This window comes from Rutidosis leptorrhynchoides, chromosome 3 (genome assembly GCF_046630445.1).
Source record: "Rutidosis leptorrhynchoides isolate AG116_Rl617_1_P2 chromosome 3, CSIRO_AGI_Rlap_v1, whole genome shotgun sequence".
Taxonomy (NCBI): domain Eukaryota; kingdom Viridiplantae; phylum Streptophyta; class Magnoliopsida; order Asterales; family Asteraceae; genus Rutidosis; species Rutidosis leptorrhynchoides.
In genome coordinates, this window is record NC_092335.1 from 364,663,106 (window position 1) to 364,689,393 (window position 26,288).

Genomic DNA, 26,288 nt, shown 5'->3' on the forward strand with positions numbered 1-26,288 from the left:
GTTCTTCATAAATTCTACAAGTTCTAGTTACATAAAATCAAGAATACTTTCAAGTTTGCTAGCTCACTTCCAATCTTGTAAGGTGATCATCCAACCTCAAGAAATCTTTGTTTCTTACAGTAGGTTATCATTCTAATACAAGGTAATAATCATATTCAAACTTTGGTTCAATTCTATAACTATAACAATCTTATTTCAAGTGATGATCTTACTTGAACTTGTTTTCGTGTCATGATTCTGCTTCAAGAACTTCGAGCCATCCAAGGATCCGTTGAAGCTAGATCCATTTTTCTCTTTTCCAGTAGGTTTATCCAAGGCACTTAAGGTAGTAATGATTTTCATAACATCATTCGATTCATACATATAAAGCTATCTTATTCGAAGGTTTAAACTTGTAATCACTAGAACATAGTTTAGTTAATTCTAAACTTGTTCGCAAACAAAAGTTAATCCTTCTAACTTGACTTTTAAAATCAACTAAACACATGTTCTATATCTATATGATATGCTAACTTAATAATTTAAAACCTGGAAACACGAAAAACGCTGTAAAACCGAATTTACGCCGTCGTAGTAACACCGCGGGCTGTTTTGGGTTAGTTAATTAAAAACTATGATAAACTTTGATTTAAAAGTTGTTCTTCTGGGAAAATGATTTTTCTTATGAACATGAAACTATATCCAAAAATCATGGTTAAATTCAAAGTGTAAGTATGTTTTCTAAAATGGTCATCTAGACGTCGTTCTTTCGACTGAAATGACTACCTTTACAAAAATGACTTGTAACTTATATTTCCGACTATAAACCTATACTTTTTCTGTTTTGATTCATAAAATAGAGTTCAATATGAAACCATAGCAATTTGATTCACTCAAAACGGATTTAAAATGAAGAAGTTATGGGTAAAACAAGATTGGATAATTTTTCTCATTTTAGCTACGTGAAAATTGGTTACAAATCTATTCCAACAATAACTTAATCAACTTGTATTGTATATTATGTAATCTTGAGATACCATAGACACGTATACAATGTTTCGACCTATCATGTCGACACATCTATATATATTTCGGAACAACCATAGACACTCTATATGTGAATGTTGGAGTTAGCTATACAGGGTTGAGGTTGATTCCAAAATATATATAGTTTGAGTTGTGATCAATACTGAGATATGTATACACTGGGTCGTGGATTGATTCAAGATAATATATATCGATTTATTTCTGTACATCTGATGTAGACAACTAGTTGTAGGTTACTAACGAGGACAGCTGACTTAATAAACTTAAAACATCAAAATGTGTTAAAAGTGTTGTAAATATATTTTGAACATACTTTGATATATATGTACATATTTGTTATAGGTTCGTGAATCGACCAGTGGCCAAGTCTTACTTCCCAACGAAGTAAAAATCTGTGAAAGTGAGTTATAGTCCCACTTTTAAAATCTAATATTTTTGGGATGAGAATACATGCAGGTTTTATAAATGATTTACAAAATAGACACAAGTACGTGAAACTACATTCTATGGTTGACTTATCGAAATCGAATATGCCCCTTTTTATTAAGTCTGGTAATCTAAGAATTAGGGAACAGACACCCTAATTGACGCAAATCCTAAAGATAGATCTATTGGGCCTAACAAACCCCATCCAAAGTACCGGATGCTTTAGTACTTCGAAATTTATATCATATCCGAAGGGTGTCCCGGAATGATGGGGATATTCTTATATATGCATCTTGTTAATGTCGATTACCAGGTATTCACCATATGAATAATTTTTATCTCTATGTATGGGATGTATATTGAAATATGAAATCTTGTGGTCTATTATTATGATTTGATAATATATAGGTTAAACCTATAGCTCACCAACATTTTTGTTGACATTTTAAGCATGTTTATTCTCAGGGGATTATTAAGAGCTTCCGCTGTCGCATACTTAAATAAGGACGCGATTTGGAGTCCATGCATGTATGATATTGTGTAAAAACTGCATTCAAGAAACTTATTTTGTTGCAACATATTTGTATTGTAAACCATTATGTAATGGTCGTGTGTAAACAGGATATTTTAGATTATCATTATTTGATAATCTACGTAAATCTTTTTAAACCTTTATTGATGAAATAAAGGTTATGGTTTGTTTTAAAATGAATGCAGTCTTTGAAAAACGTCTCATATAGAGGTCAAAACCTCGCAACGAAATCAATTAATATGGAACGTTTTTAATCAATAAGAACAGGACATTTCATTTGATATTGTGTGATAGATGTCTACTTCTAGTACAAATCCCATCGACTCACCTAATAATAATGAAGAGTCGAATATATTTTGGGAAGATTCACAAATTCCCAACGAAGAACCGGAAGAAGAGGAACCGGAAGAAGAGGAACCAGAAGAAGAGGTTCTGGAGGAAGAGATATTAGGAACTACAGAAAAACAGATAAATAAAAGAAAATTCTCAACCAATGGACCAAAGTTAAAAATGGTCAATGGTGTTTCCGCCGAGGAAGCAAAATATTGGGAAAATTACCAATTTTCTGATGAATCGGATCCCGATGAGGATTCTGATGATGTTATAGAAATTACCTCGACCCAATTTGAAAAAGCAAAAGAAAATAATAAGAGAAAAGGCATCAAAATAGAGAAACCTAATTCCAACCCCGATGAACTCTACGTTAACATGAAATACCCTGATGGGGTGTACCGTAAACACCCGTATTTCTTAAACTTTCACTATAACCCGGGAACATCTAATCCACCAGGTTTTTCTAAACCATTTGTGAAAATGACGGCTCGCATTAGAGGAGCACCATATATCCTTAGGAAGTTAGAAAAACGAACCAAGTCCGAGGAGGAAAAAACAAGTGAGTCAGAATAAAGAGTTGTAATCATGTTGTGTAATATATGTATTGTAGCGTGCTTGTAATTTTATGTTATATGTAAAAATTTCTTGTATTGTTTGTTAATTATCTTTTACGAATCTAATCCTCGTCTATTTTACAGTATAAAAACACACAATGGACGTTAAGGATAGACAACCGAAAATTTTAGAAGACCTACCAGGGGATATGATTGATGAAATCTTGTCAAGAGTCGGTCAGAATTCATCAGCACAATTATTTATGGCGAAATTAGTTTGTCGAACATTTGAAAGATGTTCCAAGCATGCCTTAATTTATAAAAGGCTTTCCTTTCAAAAGATGGGGTATATCACATTGGGGAGACTTTAAGTTACGCCGTGTTTTCTTTAAAGCATTAAGTGCGGGGAACCCAAATGCAATTTTACGCTACGGGTTAAGAACCTATTTTGACTCCACATATCCCAACATAGGACTTCATTCTTTAGAAAGAGCTTCTAACATGCAACATAAAGAAGCATGTTATGTTTACGGGTTAGTGATGTTCGCTTCTCACCAAAGTGAGAAAAAGAGCATCGGATTACAACTGTTAAATAAAACATTCCCACAAGTGACGGATTCGGTAGTTGTGGTGAGAAACAAGGTTTTTAGATTGTTACGGGGCTGTTGGGCATTACGTAACCCTCGCCCTTTTGACGACGTTACAACATGCTACCTAGCCAACGGTCACAACGGTTATTTTCCACAAGACCAAGGATGGAAAATAATAGTAGTAAAACCCGAATGCATGACTTGTTTCTGGACCTACGAATTACGTGTCTTTATTACTTTTGTTGAACGACTTGCGCTTAACTAGAATTGACTTCACAACTGCCTTGTATCAAAGTGATTGTGTGATATATTTCATGCTATATGTAAGATAACTGTATTGTAAGTTTGTAAAATATTGTATAAAACTTTGAACGCGAAATATTATTGTAATCAGTTTTTCATATAGAATTGTAGTAGTTGAATTGTATATTAGCTACTAAGTATGAACTTAACGGGTAGGTACTACCCGAATGAAAAATTATAAAACGCTAATATGAAGAAAAAGCTTTTATAAATAAGTTCATATTATGCTACGAAATACTATTGACTACTCTTAATATTCTATATGATTAACTTAATTCTTTTGGCTATTTTTGAAGGAAATGGCACCGACTACTCGTCAGAACATGAACATGAGTGAGGAAGGCTTCCGTGTTTTCCTTGCTGCGAACATAGCCGTAGTGCAGGCCGCAATGCAAAAGAATAACAATAATAACAATAACTCTGGTTCTAGCAGTGGAACTAATTCCACAAGAAATCGTGTAGGATGCTCCTACAAAGAAATTATTGCCTGCAAACCATTGGAATTTGATGGAACCGAAGGACCAATTGGATTGAAACGGTGGACCGAGAAGGTCGAATCGGTGTTTACCATAAGTAAATATACTGAAGAAGATAGGGTGAAGTACGCCACACATACCTTCACAGGTACTGCGTTAACATGGTGGAATACCTATCTAGAACAAGTGGGACAAGATGCTGCTTACGCACTACCGTGGTCAGCATTCAAGTACTTGATGAACGAGCAGTACCGTCCCAGAAACGAGGTCAATAAGCTCAAGGTAGAGCTTAGAGGATTATGAACACAAGGTTTCGACATTACCACGTACGAACGAAGATTCACAGAGTTGTGCCTATTGTGTCCAAGAGCGTTTGAAGACGAAGAAGAGAAGATTGACGCATTTGTGAAAGGGTTACCAGAAAGGATTCAAGAAGATGTGAGTTCACACGAGCCCGCCTCCATACAAAAGGCAAGTCGCATGGCTCATTAACTCATAAATCAAATTGAGGAAAGAATTAAAGAGCAGGTGGCCGAAGAGGCCAACACGAAACAAGTCAAGAGAAAGTGGGAGGAAAACAGTGACAAGAGTTACCAATACAACAACAACAACAATCACAACCACAATCGCAATAACTATCCCAACAACCGCAACATCAATCGCAACAACAACAATTGCAATCCCAACAACAACTACAACAAACGTCCCAACAACAATCACTTCACCAAACATCCCAACAACAATAACAACCACAACAATCCCAATAACAATCTCAATAGCAACAATGACAACAATAATTAGAAAATTCCATGCTATAGGTGTGAAGGATATCATCCGGGTAAATACTGTGAAGTAGTATGCAGCAAATGTAATAGAAAGGGTCATAGTGCAACAAGGTGTGAAGCTTACAGACCAAGGATTAAAAGAACAGATAATGCCCACATTACTTGTTATAGATGCGGGAAGAAGGGCCACTACAGAACTACATGCCCAAATAAGGAAACTAATAATGGGCAAAATCGAGGAAGAGTCTTCAACATTAATGCGGTTGAAGCGCAGGAAGACCCGGAGCTTGTTACGGGTACGTTTCTTATTGATGATAAACCTGCTTATGTTTTATTTGATTCGGGGGTGGATAGAAGCTATATGAATAGAGATTTTTGTGCTAAATTAAGCTGCTCATTAACGCCATTGGATAATAAGTTTTTACTCGAATTAGCAAACGGTAAATTAATTACAGCTGATAAAATATGTCAGAATCGAGAAATTAAACTGGTTAGCGAAATGTTATTGATTAATTTAATACCAGTAGAGTTAGGGAGTTTTGATGTGATAATTGGCATGGACTGGTTGAAAGAGGTGAAAGCAGAGATCGTTTATTAGAAAAATGTGATTCGCATTATGCGCGAAAAGAGAAAACCCTTAATGGTGTACGGAGAGAAGAGCAACGCGAAGTTAAATCTTATTAGTAATTTGAAGGCGTAAAAGCTAATAAGAAAATGTTGCTATGCTGTTCTAGCACACATCGAAGAAGTCAAACCCAAAGAAAAGAACATCAATGATGTTCCCGTCGCAAAAGAATTTTCCGATGTATTCCCGAAAGAATTACCAGGACTACCTCCACACTGATCTGTTGAATTTCAAATAGATCTTGTACCAGGAGCTGCACCAATAGCTCGTGCTCCTTACAGACTCGCACCTAGCAAAATGAAGAAATTACAAAGTCAATTACAAGAACTTTTAGAGCGTGGTTTCATTCGACCAAGTACATCACCATAGGGAGCTCCGGTGTTGTTTGTCAAAAAGAAGGATGGTATATTCAGGTTATGTATCGACTTCTGAGAGTTGAACAAACTTACCATCAAGAACCGTTATCCACTACCGAGAATCGACGACTCATTTGATCAACTACAAGGTTCGTCGATTTATTCGAAGATTGATTTACGTTTCGGGTATCATTAAATGCGGGTGAAGGAGGATGATATTCTGAAGACTGCTTTTAGAACTTGTTACGGTCATTATGAGTTTATGGTTATACCGTTTGGATTGACTAACGCACCAGCTGTGTTCATGGACCTCATGAACCGAGTGTGTGGACCATATCTTGACAAGTTTGTCATTGTTTTCATCGATGACATACTTATTTACTCAAAGAATGATCAAGAGCACGAAGAACATTTGAGAAAAGTGCTAGAATTGTTGAGGAAGGAAAAATTGTGAGCTAAATTTTCAAAGTGTGCATTTTGGTTGAAAGAAGGTCAATTCCTCAGTCATATAGTGAGCAAAGAAGGTATTCAAGTTGATCTGGCAAAGATTGAAACTGTTGAGAAGTGGGAAACACCGAAAACTCCTACGCAGATTCGCCAATTTTTAGGATTGGCTGGTTACTACAGAAGATTCATCCAAGATTTTTCCAAAATAGCAAAACCCTTGACTGCATTAACGCATAAAGGGAAGAAATTTGAATGGAAGGATGAACAAGAGAAAGCGTTTCAGTTGTTGAAGAAAAAGTTAACTACGTCACCTATATTGTCATTGCCTGAAGGGAATGATGATTTTGTGATATATTGTGACGCCTCAAAGCAAGGCCTCGGTTGTGTATTAATGCAACGAATGAAGGTAATTGCCTATGTGTCCAGACAATTGAAGATTCACGAGCAAAATTATACGACTCACGATTTGGAATTGGGAGCTGTTGTTTTTGCATTAAAAACTTGGAGGCACTACTTATATGGGGTCAAAAGTATCATATATACCGATTATAAAAGTCTCCAACATATATTTGATCAGAAACAACTGAACATGAGGCAGCGTAGGTGGATTGAATTGTTAAATGATTACGATTTTGAGATTCGGCCACCCGGGGAAGGCGAATGTGGTAGCCGACGCTTTGAGTAGAAAGGACAGAGAACCTATACGGGTAAAATCTATGAATATAATTATTCGTACTAACCTTACTACTCAAATAAAGGAAGCGCAACAGGGATGAGACGACCCGTCCTAATCCATAAGGACGAATACAATAACATATGATTACATTGCGAGGTATTTGACCTCTAAATGATACATTTTACAAACATTGCATTCGTTTTTAAAAGACAAACTTTCATTACATCGAAAGTTGACAGGCATGCATACCATTTCATAATATATCAAACTATCACTGTCTTAATAATAATCTTGTTGAACTCAATGACTCGAATGCAACGTCTTTTGAAATATGTCATGAATGACTCCAAGTAATACCTCTAAAATGAGCAAATGCACAGCGGAAGATTTCTTTAATACCTGAGAATAAACATGCTTTCAAGTGTCAACCAAAAGGTTGGTGAGTTCATTAGTTTATTGTAATCAATCATTTCCATAATTTTAATAGGCCACAAGATTTCATTTATTCAATAATCATACACTCACAAGTGTTTAAAATTCATTCATATGGATTGAACACCTGGTAACCGACATTAACAAAATGCATCTAGAATATCCCCATATATAAATATCGAAGTACTAAAGCAGTTCAAATTCTCTGACTAGGGCGTGTCAAAGTCCATAGATCTATCTTTAGAATTCGCGTCAATTGGTGGCAATTATAATAAACACCAATTCTTAGGCTACCAAGTTCAACAAGGGCGATATTCGGTATAACAATTCAACCATAGAATGTAGTTTCGATTACTTGTGTCTATTTCGTCAAACATTTATAAAAGTGCATTTATTCTCAGTCCCAAAAATATATATTGCAAAAGCATTTAAAAAGGGAGCAAATGAAACTCACAATATTGTATTTTGTAGTAAAAATACATATGACGACATTGAACAAGTGTAGGGTTGATCTCAGATTCACGAACCTATATCATTTATATATATATTAACACACACATAATTTTAATCGACCAATTATATATATATATATATATATATATATATATATATATATATATATATATATATATATATATATATATATATATATATATATATATATATATATATATATATATATATATATATATATATATATATATATATATATATATATATATATATATATTGTTTGTTTGTTTGTTTGTTTGTTAAAATTATAATACTACTAATATAATATTAGTAATGATAAAAATAATAATAATGATAATAGAGTAAAAAATGATGCTTTCAATATAAATGATAAAAATGATAACTTTAATAAAAAAGATACTTTTTAATAAAAATGTTAATTTTAATAATAATGAATACTAATAAAAATAACTATAAAAATAATAATTTTACTAATAATAATAATGGTACTAATATTTATATTAATAAGTATAATGATAATAATACTACTAATAATAATAATACTAATACTAATACTTGTGATAATAATAATAAAAATAATAAAAAAATAGGAATAAGATACTACCTTAAAATCAAGCTTTAAAAAGAAAACGCCACTGTCCGGGCTCGAACCCGCGGCCTCTCGTTCTGCGCAAACCCCCATAACCATTCTTCTATTTCAAGTTATCTGATTTAATATGAACCAAATATCTATTAACCCATTTTTCAGTTTTCTTTTTCTTCTACAAACCCTCTAACCGTATCATTTCATATATCACCATCATCATCTCATAATCTAACATCTTTTTCATCCTCAAAACCTCATATTCTTATCATCAATATCTTAATCTAAATCATCTAATTATAAACACGAAAGTATGATGGTTTCGGCTCAAATGCAGGCGATATATATCAGTCCACTAGCAATTTAATCACATCCATATTATTAAGCTTCAATTTCGTAAATGGAGTGCAAGTGGGGACTAGTTTCTTTGTCATACCCTAATAATATAATTAGTTACATGCTTTTAAGACTAACAAGTGGGTGAGGTGGGTTCCTTGATTTGTAAATGTCGGCCATAAGTAAAAGAAATATGCCAAAGTAATTCAAATCATTACCCTTAATATCTTATCAAATGGTTTTCATTCTATTATCATATGTCGACATCATCATCATGCTTCACCACCATCGGCATCTATATTATATAAACTTGAATAATCAACTAATCATCGTCATTGTAACAGTGAGTTCGAAAGAAAAAAATGAATTGGTGACCACTGTATCCTCAACATAAAATCACGAGTTATCATTCATGGTTCTGTAACCACAGCATTGAAAATCTAATTGGGTTTTAAGCTTTTGGTTTAGTTTGTATGAATCAGAAAAGAAAGAAGTAGCAGTAACAATGATTTAAAGGAGATTGTAGGTTCACTATTCATCGTCTTTCTCACTAGTCATCTTCATACAGAAATAGTAACATGAGTGAACAAAAGTAGCGGTAACCGTAGCTTGGTGGGTATTTGGGTTGGGTTTATAGTTTTCATTTATGATATGAGTAGAATTGAAAATGAAATGGGTTATATATATAAAAAAAATATAACACGGATAGATAGGTAGTTCGACAAGGGTATCAAACCAAAACCGAAACCTGTTGGATAACTATGAAACCATCGATGCATCTTATATATGCAATACAATACAATTGTTTCTAAGTAAGGAAGGATACATAGTTTGAAAGGACCCGTCCTAATCCATCTGGACGAATACATTACATTTGGTTACATCGCGAGGTACTTGACCTCTATATGATACATTTTACAAACATTGCATTCATTTTGAAAAGACAAACTTTCCTTACATCGAAAGTTGACGATATGCATACCATTTCATAATACATCCAACTATAATTGACTTAATAATAATCTTGATGAACTCAACGACTCGAATGCAACGTCTTTTGAAATATGTCATGAATGACTCCAAGTAATATCTCTAAAATGAGCAAATGCACAGCGGAAGATTTCTTTCATACCTGATAATAAACATGCTTTCAAGTGTCAACTAAAAGGTTGGTGAGTTCATTAGTTTAAGATAAATAATCATTTCCATCATTTTAATAGACCACAAGAATTTCATTCCCATTTCTCATAAATATACGTCCCATGCATAGAGACAAAAATCATTTATATGGATTGAACACCTAGTAACCGACTTTAACAAGATGCATATAAGAATATCCCCTATCATTTCGGGAAATCCTTCGCACATGATAAAAACGAATTCGAAGTACTAAAGCATCTGGTACTTTGGATGGGGTTCGTTAGGCCCAATAGATCTATCTTTAGGATTCGCGTCAATTAGGCGTGCACTAATTCTCAAAATTAGTGATGTTCCCTAATTCTTAGGCTACCAAGAAAAAAAGGGCATATTCAGCTTCGATCATTCAACCATATAATGTAGTTTCAATTACTTGTGTCTATTTCGTAAAACATTTATAAAAATTGTGCATGTATTCTCAGCCCAAAAATATAAAGGGTAAAAAGGCAAATGAAACTCACAATACTGTATTTTGTAGTAAAAATACATATGACGAAACTGAACAATGCAGGGTTGGTCTCAGATTCACGAACCTATATTATTTGTATATATATTAACACATATAATCGTAATCGAGCAAATTTATATATATTTAGTTATGTATTAAGATCAATATTTATATATACTTTTATTAATACTTATATTATATTATAATACTTATTTGATATATAATTTAGTTAAAATTATATCAATATCAATAATATTATATCATAATTTTTAGTGATATTAATATAATTATGTAACAACTATATTTGTATATAAATTTCTTTCGTTTACAAAATAATAGTTATAGTAATAATAATACTAGAATAAGGATAATAATAATAATTAATATACTAATATCAATAATAATAGTGATAATAATAATTTTAAATAAAAAGATAATAATAGTAAGATAAAAATGATAGTTTTCAATAAAATAATATTTTTTAATAATAACGGTAATTTTAATAATAATAGTTTTAATAATAATTTCGGTAATCATATTAATAATATAAATGTTTATATGATAATTCTAATAATAATAGTTCGTATTATTAATAATAATGATAATACTAATTTTAATAAAAATGATAGGTGTAAAATAATGATTCCTTTCATAACGATAATAGTAATACTAAAATGGTTAAATTAATAATAATAATAATACTAATAATACTTATAATATTAATAATGATAATTATAATACTTATAGATATAATAATAATGATAATAATTATAACCTTAATAATAACAATAATATTAAAAGATCATAAATCTTGTATTAGTAATAATAACAATAATGATAATTATATTACTAATAATAATAACAATAATGATTTATAATAATAATAATAAATGAAACTACCTTAAGCTTTTCCCTAAAAAAATTGCATCAGACAAGACTCGAACCCCCGACCTCCCGCTAACCATAAAACTCCCCTAACAATCGGTCTGACTCATCTTTTCTGATTTAAATCGCAGTTTATATTTATTTAATCTATTTCTTTCACAGTCCAACTTCAAAACTAAATACGGCTCAATCTTACAATTAATGGCCCAAATCATGATTATGGCCCAAGTAGCTCATGGTGGCCCAAGCTTAACAAGTGTATATGTTTAGATATGTGAATTCAAGAACCCAAAACATGCTGCAATAGAACCACCGACGGATTGGGATTTATCTAGAAATAGAATCACTTACGCGTCCCTTTCATTCTTCCATTATCTAATCATCATTCTTATCTAGGCATCATCATCATCGTATTTTTCTCACCACCGACACCCTTCGATCTTCATCATCATCAATATCATCATCTTTAAAAAAAATCAAATGGGTTATCGGTTTAATGTTGCGGTTAATAACAACATCAACAAATTGATCGAATAGCTATTCTCTCGATTGGGTTTTTACCCTTCAAACAATAGCAGTACAAGAGGTGATCGGATTGTATCAAACCAGAAACAGAACAACTGATCGTACAAGAATAAACAAAAGCCAAAGATAAGATCTAAGAGGATTGTTGTTGATTAGTGTTAATGATTTTGGAGATACTCATGGCATAACAGAACAGGTAACGTATTCATAGTAATAATCATAATCATATCAATATCACTCTTCATTCATATCAATAGCAGAAAGAAGGAATCGAATAGCAAAAAATAATTAGGTATAAAAATCGAAGAAGTAGCAGTAGTGGTATTCGATTGATTCTTGTTGGGTGTTTATTAAGGAACAAGAAAAATAGTATCAAAATCGAAACAGATTTAAGAGTGATGAGTGGGTGTGGATGTTTTGGTGATAGACTAGATGGTGAAGGTGATGAGGTGTTTTGGTTCGGTGATGAAGTTGACGAATAAAAATCGTGAGCAAGCAGTGACTAAGATCGAGGGTAGGTTTTAATGAGTTTCGATGGTAGCGATTGACGAAGATGATAGTTGATGTTGTGCGTTCGAACAACATAAAACCCGCGATCTAGTGCAACAACATACAATAACATCAGTAGCCACAATTGTGTTTAACCAGATGGTTTTGAGCCTGCTCGAGTAACAAAAAATAGTCGGGTGGTTCTCGACGGTTTTTAAATAAAAAGGAACAGCAATCAAGGACTGCAGCACTAGTTCCATTGTTGGTGGTTTGATGAAGATGGTGGCATTTTGTTTGTTGTTTGCAGCGGTGGTGATAAATGATGGTTTGTGGTTTCAACGATGAGAGAGAGAAGAGAGAGAAAAGAAAGGTGGTGGTGGGTTGGTGCTTGATGGTAACGGTTTGGTGGTAGCTCTCATCAAGAAGATGAAGGTGGTTATGGTAGTTGTGGGTTTGATATTTAAGAGTGAAAGTGGTGACCATGGTAGTTGTTTGATGGTTAACCAATGATAGTTCTCAGTTGTACATCGATGGAAGGTGGACTGTGAAGGTGGGTTTGGTTCTATCCGAAAATAGTAGCATGCAGGTGGAGATGGTGACTTGATGGTCGTGTGGTAGCTGCCGAATCAAAAGGGAAAGGAGAAGGAAGTTTGTATTGGTGTGGTTAAGTAACAAAAAGTGATAAGAATGGTGATGAGTTTTCTCTTCTTGTATATATGATAGTGCATATATATTGGATAAGATAGTGGCCAATTGTATGCAAGAACAAAACAGTATAATATACACAGTAAACTCAAATCATAACATGGTGCATAATCAATTCACGGATATATTTACTATTTGTCAATCAAACATAATTTAAAATAGTAATCGGTAGAAAATAATAATAATATAATAATAATTATAAATCATATGATTTACAATATGCAACAGTTCAGCTCAGCAGCCCTTCTACCTAGAGTTTTGGTTTTGGATATTACCTTGTGGTCCGTTTGTTAAACAATGGCAGATAAAAGTACACTGAAACATCCTAAATTTATATTTATTTATGTTAGTCATTAAAAATTGTTCACTAATTATTTAGAATCACTAAATAAAAATTAAATCAATTATTAACTCCCAATTTCAAGTAAATATACTAAATGTTAAAACTAATCAAATAGGTTCTAATTATATTTTTTTGCAAAGCTATAATTCATATAACTTATTTTGGATCACCGTTTATTTTAAAATCACATAAATTTGAGTTTAACTTGTCTAATATCAATCGGAACCTTAAACGAGTATTACAATCATTTAACATTTATTTTTAATATACATTATATATATATATATATATATATATATATATATATATATACATATATATATATATATATACATATATATATATATATACATATATATATACATATATATATATATATACATATATATATATATATACATATATATATATATATATATATATATATATATATATATATATATATATATATATATATATATATATATATATATATATATATATATATATATATATATATATATTCATATAACTTCATTATCTTATATTATTTAATTTTACATATTTATTTCTAATACTTAAAAAGTATATTATTTCAATTTATATTTCAAATTATTATATAGATACATTTAAATATATATGTATCTATTTACAATTAGTTGTTCGTGAATCGTCGGAAATGGTCGAAGGTCAAATGAATCCATGTAAACAGTTCAAAACTTTCTGATACTCAAAAGTACAGACTTTGCTTATCGTATCGAAATCATATATAGATTAATTTTAAATTTGGTCAGAAATTTCCGGGTCATCACAGTACCTACCCGTTAAAGAAATTTCGTCCCGAAATTTGAGTGAGGTGGTCATGGCTAACAATAAAAATGTTTTCATGACGAATATGAGTTGATAAATAGAGTTTTATCATCATTGAATAATATGGATAAATTCGATTATTCGAAGAGCACGAATGAAGCTATCATAAAAGAATGAAATGAGAAATAAAGATTTGTTTTAACTTTTGACCTAGTCAGGTTTGATTTCCGGAATTCAAGGGATTAAATAAAATCTTCAAAATCTAAAAGATTTGATTCTTCGGCGAGTAAGGAAATTAAGATCTCTTTAATTAAATACGGTGATCTGCCTCGATTACTCTGTCTGATATTTCCATTAAAAATTAACTCTTCCATTCCATTATTCTCATTATTCCTATACTTTCTTTCTTAGTTCATACATCCAAAAGATTGTGAAAATGCTTAATCCCGTTCTAATCCTTGATATTTTCCTAATTATCATTTATGTCATCCTTCTTTTCAATCTTCCACCAGAAAAATCTGTTTACTTTTACTATTACCTTGGGGTGATACTATTCTTAATTCTACTGCGTCTTTATATTGCTATTCGTATTAATATCCACAGTTTGTAATTTTGGCGTTGTTGTTGGGTTTTATATCTCCCCTTATATTTCGAGGTCTCTGTTTCTGTCTCCTATAATCACTGTTATCCACGGTTAATGCTCTCTCCTATTTGTTGCGATTTATACCCCTTTTCTATTTCGGAGCTTCATGCTTTTGTTTTCTTTTCGCAAGTACTAGTACAGAATTCGTAGGTATGGAGTTTCGAATTATCACAATATACAAGGTAGAAAGGAAAGGTAGTAGCACAATTTAATTTGTCAAATTACCAGAATTCAAGAGAAAGATAGGACTATCAAGAAAATATGTTCTTGATGTGTTTATAGATTAGATAGATTGTAAGAGTCGTGTAACATGTCACATGATGATGTTATAATCTGTGAATCATCACGTTTCATTAGAAACTCAGCATGACTTACTGTAATATAATCACGTTGATCAAGTGTCATTATATTATACTAACTCATGCTTCAGTTCCCAACACTACTTCAAAATCATTCATTATTTAAACTTGAAGGTTTACAGAATATAGAAACTAAACAATTTCCTTTCTGATGTAATACAGATAACGTGAAAAGATAACTGATTTCAGATAAGGATAGTTATGAAAATATCTTCAGAAGTATCGAAGATATTTTTGACGATATTTTGGAATTTCTAAGATCGAAGGTTGATGAAGAAAATCCTTTCACAAGGATTCAGAATAAATAATGAGCAAGATATTCGCTGAAGAGTTCGCCAGATACAGAATCATCTGAATTCATTAAGTACAAGTTTAGTCCTTGTGATTTTTCCACAGTCTCCTTTATGGTTTACTCAATCGATTTTTTTTCAGTTCTAACTTTTTTGAGCTTTGCCAACATACTATCCTTTATCATCAAACTTCCGATGGTTAAGGTTGTTTACGGTTGTCTATAGTTTCTGCTACTTCATTCAGCTTTTTCAAAACTCAGAAAACTGATTCGTGAACTGGGTGCTTTTCAGAATTTCAGAATTGAAGATCATAATTCTAGGAAATAGATGTTATATGAATTCACATAACTGTCGCCGTAGAAACACTGTGAGATTCTAAATACTGATTGCTGATTCTCAGTAATTGGTATGGCAATTTTTTTTATTATAAGATGCAGATGAGTTTATGTTGGGGTTTCGATAAAAATAACGATTTTTCGAAAAGTTAAAGATCAACAAAATTGTTGGTAAGTTTTCCGCTAATGTGGCGAGACATAAAAGGTTCCCCAGTAACAATGACGAAAGGCAAACTTATATATCAAGGTTATAATAAAGTTAATCCGGATGAAAGATCGAAATTGATTTGCTGGAGCTGTGACAAAATTGGTTGATTTGAAAAGGAATTGCAAAGTTATTTTTTGGTAATAACAACGGCAAGGAGCTAGCACAGATATGTGTTAAACGTTTACTCAAGTTCCGAGTGTTTTCAGGTGCAGAACTATATGCATCAATCTTTTTTTCCGTAGATGAAGTGCGGTTTGTTCATCCTCTCGATTGAGGTGTTTTTAAGAATCATAAAAGGTTTGAACGCATATTGTAATCGTCAAGATACAAATGAGGTTTAAGATGAAATCAAGTGGAAAACTTGAAGAATTGTTTAGTTTCATATGTTATAATCAATATTTTAGTTCATTTTAATTGTCCAATGTTGGTAGTCCACAGTTACTAGTCCACAGTTAGCAATTCAATAATTCATATATAATATTCAAATTAATTAATACGTGTCGTGACCCATTATATACATGTCTCAGAATCGATCACAACTCAAAGTATATATATATATATTATTTGAGAATCAACCTTGACCCTATATAGCTAACTTGATCATTACTGCATATAGAGTGTCTATGGTTATTCTAAATAATATATATATATAGATGCGTCGAAATGATATGTCAAAACATTGTATACGTCCCGATAAAGTGCGTAAAATAAATAACAAAATTTAAATGATGATAAATAAAATTGCGAGAATATAAATTATGATAAATAAATTGCGATAAATAAAATGTAATCAGTTAGCTAGGAACAGTTAGCGTGGATTCTTAACAAAATTTTCTCATGGTTAATTTGTTTGTTTCTAATAAATTTTATTTTTGTCCAATGTTTTCTTCATTATGCCACTTGTTGGATTCTGATAGATCAAAATCCAAATATAAAATTGAATGAAAAGGGTTATTCTGCAGTGAACGGATACGTATATCTATGGTTGTAAATAGGATAGTAAATGACTGTTGAATTAGATTTGAAAGAATGTACAGTGTACTTATTAATGTGAAATCTAAATATTCCTCGGGTATTACCTACCCGTTAAAATATTTTCACCATTAACAGTTTGTAAAAAAGAATTTTTAATTACAATCTTTATGAAAATATATATACATATATTTTTTCTTCAGATGTAATCATGGATTTAATGAGTTAATATGATTTTGAACTCATCTGATTTACGGTTAGAACTAGAGTACATAATCTCTAAAACATTAGAGATTACATAATTATTATGTCGAACGAAGATAAATGATGTAGGACGTCATGTAGAACGATGATTATACTCGAGGTATAGAATGAGATGTTGACGCATGTGATGTTGAAACTTGGATTGTTGGTGGTACTGGTGTTGATGTTGGTGGTACTATTGGTGCTGGTGATGTTGCTAAAGCTGGTAAATTTTGCACCATATTCTCCAAATTGATTACTTGAGTGCGAAGTTCGTTGACTTCTTCAATTATTCCGGAATAATTGGTGGTTAGAACAAGCGGATGAATAAGGTCCAGAATTTGGGATATCATATAATCATTGTGAGATATTCTGTAAATGAGGGTGATTATGGTGTTTCGGACAAGTTCGCCGGTAAGTGTTTCAGGTTCTTCACCAAGAGGTGAATTCGGTTGATGGAAAGGATCGCCTTTTTCTCGTCTCCATTGATTAAGTCAATTACGAACCCATGAAATCAATTGGTGATGGCTGATTGGTTGATTCATTCTGGTGACACTGCTTTCGGAGCTTAGGTGAAACTCCATATCGGAATCCGAGAGATTTGAACTATTGGCGAGTTCCATTTCGTACGATTGAGTAAAGGGTTTTTCGGTATGAAATGATTTTTGGATATCGGATGGTATTCTAATTACATAGAATATCTATATATATAGAACATAAGATTTCGTAGACTACGGAGGAATTTATACGGAGGAATTTACGGAATATGTCAGGAAAGTCTACAGTAACAGATACGCTAAGATATGAATTTTGTCTATACACTATTCATGCAATCAATGCAGTAAGATGTGTCTAGACTAAGAATAGTAAGCAGGTAATTTCCTAAGGAGGATAAGTAGGTGATTTTTTACACAAAATGATAAGCAAAACTTTTGACATGCAGACACGGTCGAAGTCCAGACTCATTAATGCATCCTAACAACTACTAGTTAGACACATTAATGCAAGACCTGGTTCGCTAAGACCACCGCTCTGATACCAACTGAAAGGACCCGTCCTAATTCATCTGGACGAATACATTACATTTGGTTACATCGCGAGGTACTTGACCTCTATATGATACATTTTACAAACATTGCATTCGTTTTGAAAAGACAAAATTTCCTTACATCGAAAGTTGATGATATGCTTACCATTTCATAATACTTCCAACTATAATTGACTTAATAATAATCTTGATAAACTCATTGACTCGAATGCAACATCTTTTCAAATATGTCATGAATGACTCCAAGTAATATCTCTAAAATGAGCAAATGCACAGCGGAAGATTTCTTTCAAACCTGAGAATAAACATGCTTTCAAGTGTCAACCAAAAGATTGGTGAGTTCATTAGTTTAACATAAATAATCATTTCCATCATTTTAATAGACCACAAGAATTTCATTCACATTTCTCATAAATATACATCCCATGCATAGAGACAAAAATCATTCATATGGATTGAACACCTGGTAACTGACATTAACAAGATGCATATAAGAATATCCCCTATCATTCCGGGAAATCCTTTGGACATGATAAAAATAAATTCGAAGTACTAAAGCATCCGGTACTTTGGATGGGGTTCGTTAGGCCCAATAGATCTATCTTTAGGATTTATGTCAATTAGGCGTGCACTAATTCTCAAAATTAGTGATGTTCCCTAATTCTTAGGCTACCAAGCAAAAAGGGGCATATTCGGCTTCGATCATTCAACCATATAATATAGTTTCAATTACTTGTGTCTATTTCGTAAAACTTTTATAAAAATTGCGCATGTATTCTCAGTCCAAAAATATAAAGGGTAAAAAGGCAAATGAAACTCACAATACTGTATTTTGTAGTAAAAATACATATGACAAAACTGAACAATGCAGGATAGGCCTCGGATTCACGAACCTATATCATTTGTATATATATTAACACATATAATCGTAATCGAGCAAATTTATATATATTTAGTTATGTATTAAGATCAATATTTATATATACTTTTGTTAATACTTATATTATATTATAATACTTATTTGATATATAATTTAGTTAACATTATATCAATATTAATAATATTATATCATAATTTTTAGTGATATTAATATAATTATGTAACAACTATATTTGTATATAAATTTCTTTCGTTTACAAAATAATAGTTATAGTAATAATAATACTAGAATAAGGATAATAATAATAATAATTAATATACTAATATCAATAATGATAGTGACAATAATAATTTTAAATAAAAAGATAATAATAGTAAGATAAAAATGATAGTTTTCAATAAAATAATATTTTTTAATAATAACGGTAATTTTAATAATAATAGTTTTAATAATAATTTCGTTAATCATATTAATAATATTAATGTTTATATTATACTTCTAATAATAATAGTTTGTATTATTAATAATAATAATGATAATACTAATTTTAATAAAAATGATAGGTGTAAAATAATGATACCTTTCATAACGATAATAGTAATACTAAAATGGTTAAATTAATAATAATAATAATAATAATAATAATAATAATAATAATAATAATAATACTTATAATATTAATAATGATAATTATAATACTTATAGATATAATAATAATGATAATAATTATAACCTTAATAATAACAATAATATTAAATGATCATAAATCTTTTATTAGTAATAATAATAATAATAACAATAATGATAATTATATTACTAATAATAATAACAATAATGATTCATAATAATAATAATAATAATAATAATATATGAAACTACCTTAAGCTTTTCCCCAAAAAAATTGCATCAGACAAGACTCGAACCCCCGACCTCCCGCTAACCAGAAAACTCCCCTAACCATCCGTCTGACTCATCTTTTCTGATTTAAATCGCAGTTTAAATTTATTTAATCTATTTCTTTCACAGTCCAACCTCAAAACTACATACGGCCCAATCTTATAATTAATGGCCCAAATCATGATTACGGCCCAAGTAGCTCATGGTGGCCCAAGCTTAACAAGTGTATATGTTTAGTTATATGAATTCAAGAACCCAAAACATGCTGCAATAGAACCACCGACGGATTGGGATTTATCTGGAAACAGAATCACTTACGTGTCCCTTTCATTATTCCATTATCTAATCATCATTCTTATCTAGGCATCATCATCATCGTATTTTTCTCATCACCGACACCCTTCGATCTTCATCATCATCAATATCATCATCTTTAAAAAAAAATCAAATGGGTTATCAGTTTAGGGTTGCGGTTAATAACAACATTAACAAATCGATCGAATAGCTATTCTCTCAATTGGGTTTTTACCCTTCAAACAATAGCAGTACAAGAGGTGATCGGATTATATCAAACCAGAAACAGAACAGCAGATCATACAAGAACAAACAAAAGTCGAAGATAAGATCTAAGAGGATTGTTGTTGATTAGGGTTAATGATTTTGGAGATACTCATGGTATAACAGAACAGGTAACATATTCATAGTCATAATCATAATCATATCAATATCACTCTTCATTCATATCAATAGCAGAAAGAAGGAATCGAATAGCAGAAAATAATTAGGTATAAAAATTGAAGAAGTAGCAGTAGTGGTATTCGATTGATTCTTGTTGGGTGTTTATCAAGGAACAAGAAAAATAGTATCAAAATCAAAACAGATTTAAGAGTGATGAGTGGGTGTGGATGTTTTGGTGATAGACTAGATGGTGAAGGTGATGAGGTGTTTTGGTTCGGTGATGAAGTTGACGAATAAAAATCGTGAACAAGCAGTGACTAAGATCGAGGGTAGGTTTTAATGAGTTTCGATGGTAGCGATTGTCGAAGGTGATAGTTGATGTTGTGTGTTCGAACAGCATAAAACCCACGATCTAGTGCAACAACATACAATAACATTAGTAGCTACAATTGTGTTTGACCAGATGGTTTTGAGCCTGCTCGAGTAAAAAAAATAGTCGGGTGGTTCTCGACGTTTTTTAAATAAAAAGGAACAACAATCAAGGACTGCAGCACTAGTTCCATTGTTGGTGGTTTGATGAAGATGGTGGAATTTTGTTTGTTATTTGCAGCGGTGGTGATAAATGATGGTTTGTGGTTTCAACAATGAGAGATAGAAGAGAGAGAAAAGAAAGGTGGTGGTAGGTTGGTGCTTGATGGTAACGGTTTGGTGGTAGGTCTCGTCAAGAAGATGAAGGTGGTTATGGTAGTTGTGGGTTTGATATTTAAGAGTGAAAGTGGTGACCATGGTAGTCGTTTGATGGTTAACCGATGATAGTTCTCGGTTGTACATCGATGGAAGGTGGACTGTGAAGGTGGGTTTGGTTCTATCCGAAAACAGTAGCATGCAGGTGGAGATGGTGACTTGATGGTCGTGTGGTAGCTGCCGAATAAAAAGGGAAAGGAGAAGGAAGTTTGTATTGGTGTGGTTAAGTAACAAAAAGTGATAAGAATGGTGATGAGTTTTCTCTTCTTGTATTTATAATAGTGCATATATATTGGATAAGATAGTGGCCAATTGTATGCAAGAACAAAACAGTATAATATACACAGTAAACTTAAATCATAACATGGTGCATAATCAATTCACGGATATATTTACTATTTGTCAATCAAACATAATTTAAAATAGTAATCGGTATAAAATAATAATAATATAATAATAATTATAAATCATATGATTTATAATATGCAACAGTTCAGCTCACCAGCCCTTCTACCTAGAGTTATGGTTTCGGATATTACCTTGTGATCCGTTTGTTAAACAATGGCGGATAAAAGTACACTGAAACATCCTAAATTTATATTTATTTATGTTAGTCATTAAAAATCGTTCACTAATTATTTAGAATCATTAATTAAAAATTAAATCAATTATTAGCTCCCAATTTCAAGTAAAAATACTAAATGTTAAAACTAATCAAATAGGTTCTAATTATATTTTTTTGCAAAGCTATAATTCATGTAACTTATTTTCGATCACTGTTTATTTTAAAATCACATAAATTTGATTTTAACTTGTCTAATATCAATCGGAACCTTAAACGAGTATTACAATCATTTAACATTTATTTTTAATATACATTATATATATATATATATATATATATATATATATATATATATATATATATATATATATATATATATATATATATATATATATATATATATATATATATATATATATATATATATATATATATATATATATATAACTTCATTATCTTATATTATTTAATTTTACATATTTATTTCTAATACTTAAATAGTATATTTTTTCAATTTATATTTCAAATTATTATATAGATACATTTAAATATATATGTATCTATTTACAATTAGTTATTCGTGAATCGTCGGAAATGGTCGAAGGTTAAATGAATCCATGTAATCCGTTCAAAACTTTCTGAGACTCAAAAGTACAGACTTTGCTTATCGTATCGAAATCATATATTGATTAAGTTTAAATTTGGTCGGAAATTTCCGGGTCGTCACATAGTTTGATCATAGTAAAAAAATATCGATTAATTTTGGTGATGATCGTGATGGTTTTCATCGGTTGGTGATGGTTGTATATCTCACGAAATAACCATAGACAAAATGGATTTTGATGATGATGATGGTGGTACATTGGTACGATTTAAGGTGAGAGGTGGAGATGGTGGAGGATAGATGGTGTTTATTGGGGGTGATCGGTGGACCATGATGGTGGTAGTCTGTGTAAGGTGGCGATAGTATGGGTGATGGTTGCACGAGGAAGAGGAAAAAGGTGGTGGTGATAGTTGGGTTTCAATAGACATAAGTGGGTTTCGTCAAACACAAGTGGGTTTCGATAAACACAAGTGAGTTTCGATAAACACAAGTGGGTTTCGATGGTTAGCAACTAACAGAAGTGGTAGCTCATAAAGGGTTGTGGTTTTGATCAACCGAAACAAAGAAGAAGAAGAGGGAGTTGGTGATTGTTTTGATGGCAAGTGTATGTGGTTGTGTTTTTTTAAATCATATACATGTAAATGTACATATGTATATAAATAGACACTCAGAGATGGATAGATAGATTAGGATAAAGAATAGAAAGAGTGATCCCACTAATTATTTACACAATAATGTTAAGATAATAATTTCAATCAGTAACAGTAATATGTAATTTCATAAGTTATGAAATTCAAACGTGTTACAATAAAAAAAAAATATATTATTAATAACTTTTCTCAATTTGTATTATAGTTACCGACAGTTTTCACGGACTGCTATTTCATATCCCGTTAATAATTAGTGGCGGAGAAAAGTCTTCGGAAAATTCTCAAAATTTTAAATTAAATAGTTTTATTTATTTTGGTCATTATGGTATAAAATTTGAGCATTAATTTATTAAATAAAAATTACATCAACTGTCCCTCTCAATTCTGAGTAAAATATAAAAAGTTCTGAAATTTAACAAACAGCTCCTAAATATATTTTTAATAAGTCTATAATTTATAGAACTCATTTTCGGATCACCGTTTATTTTAAAATCATATAAGTTTGAATTTAACTTAACAAGAGATACGAGACAATCATTGTAAGGCATGCATTGAAAGTCAAACAGGAATCTCCACTAACATTTTTCTGGTTCTCGTTAATTGACACTTTCGTTCTTTCATGTAAATCACATTACCATTTTCCGAATATTGTTAAAAAGAACAGATTTCTTAAATCATAGTGGACCTCATAACAGAGACTCGTAATCATAATCACATTGCATTTGATAATTCAATCATTTGATATTATCTTTTAACTCCATCTATAATTATATTAAATATATATTGAAACAAATACGTTCATGTAAAGTATTATACATCTAATACTTTGTTAATATTCTCAAGTTATAATATATATATATATATATATATATATATATATATATATATATATATATATATATATATATATATATATATACACACACATTTATATAATGGTTCGTGAATCGTCGGAGTTTGGTCGAGGTTAAATGAATGTATGAGCATAGTTTAAAATTTTTGAGATTTAACTTAACAAACGTTGCTTATCGTGTCGGAATAATATAAAGATAAAGTTTAAATTTGGTCGGAAATTTCCGGGTTGTCACAGTACCTACCCGTTAAAGAAATTTCGTCCCCGAAATTTGATCGAGGTTGTCATGGCTAACAATAAGAATGTTATTATGACGAATATAAGTTGAAAAGTAGAGTTTTATCATCATTGAGTAATATAGATAAAACAATTCGATTTTTTTTTATGAAGAGTACGAATGAAGTTATCACAAAAGAGTGAAATGAGTAAGTGTAGATTCGTCATATCTTTTGACGTAGATAGGATTGATTTCCAGAGTTCAAGGGATTTGGAGAAAATCTTTGTAATAAGATTTGATTCAACGGTAATCAAGGAAATTAGTATCCTCTTTGGTTAAATGCGATAATCTGTCTCGATTACTCCGTTGGGTATTTCACTATATATCCACCCCATTCGTTTCCTTATTTCCATAGCTCACACCTTCTATTCTTTCTCCCTCTTAAAGCATTAATCAATATGCTTCATCTAGTTCTGCTTCTTGATATATTCCTCACTTTCATATCTGTCATCCTTCTTTTTCATCTGCCGCCGAAAAAATTATTCACTTTTATTATACTCTTGGCTTTATAGTGTTTTTAGTTCTCCCGTGTCTTTACGTTCCAATACTTATTGATATACATGGTTTGTAATTTATGTGTTATCGTCGGCCTTTATATCTTTCCTTATTTTTTAGAGTCCTTGCTTCTGTTTTTCTATAATCATCGACATCTACAGCTAATGCTCTCTCCTATTTGATGCGATTTATACCCCCATTTCTATTTCGGAGCTTTATGCTCCGCTTTCTCTTCTATCTATTAAGCACCGCATGTAATGGTCCAGAATTCATAGATATGAATTTCGAAATGAACATAGTTAATGTTCTAAGAAGGAAATCATAATGGCACGATCTTGATTTGTCAAATTACCAGAATACCTCGGAAAAGACCGAATCATCAAGAAAATATTTTCTTGATATTTTTAAAGATTAAATAGAATACAAGATTAGTGTAACATAGCACATGATGACGTTATGATCTGTGAATCATCATGCTCCATTTAGAAACTCAACATGACTTACTGTAATATAATCACGTTGATCAAGTGTCATTATATTATACTAACTCATACTTCAGTTCCCAACACTACTTCAAAACATTCATATTTTAAACTCGAAGATTTCAGAATTTAGAAACTAAAATAGTTTCTTTTATGATGTAACACAGATAGCGCGAAGAGGTAATGATTTCAGATAAGAATGGTTATGAAAATATCTTCAAAAATATGGAGGATATTTATAATGGGAGATACGATGATATCTTAGAATATTTAAGATACGATGATGATGAAGAATATTGTCCACAAAGGTTTTAGAATAAGGAGCAAGGTATTTGCTAAGGATTTCAGTAGACACTGAATCATTTGGATTCTTTGAAGGTAGATTTCATCTTTGTAGTTTGTCTACAGCCTCCTTCATAGTTTGCTCAATTCGTTTTTCAGTACCAAATCTTCTCTTTTTCTGAGCTATGCCAACACACTATTCTTTATCATCAAACTTTTTACTATTAAGGTCGTTTACAGTTTTTGCTGCTTCATCAGCATTTCGAGAACTAGTTCGAAGTATGTAAGTCTAGAAGATAGACGTTATATCTACACATATAATTGTCGGCGTAGACATGCTGCGAGATTTCAAAATACTGATTGCTGATTCCCAGTAATTGGCATGACAATTCTTGAGTAAATGATGGGGTTTCGATAAATATAATGATTTTTCGGAACGTCAAAGATC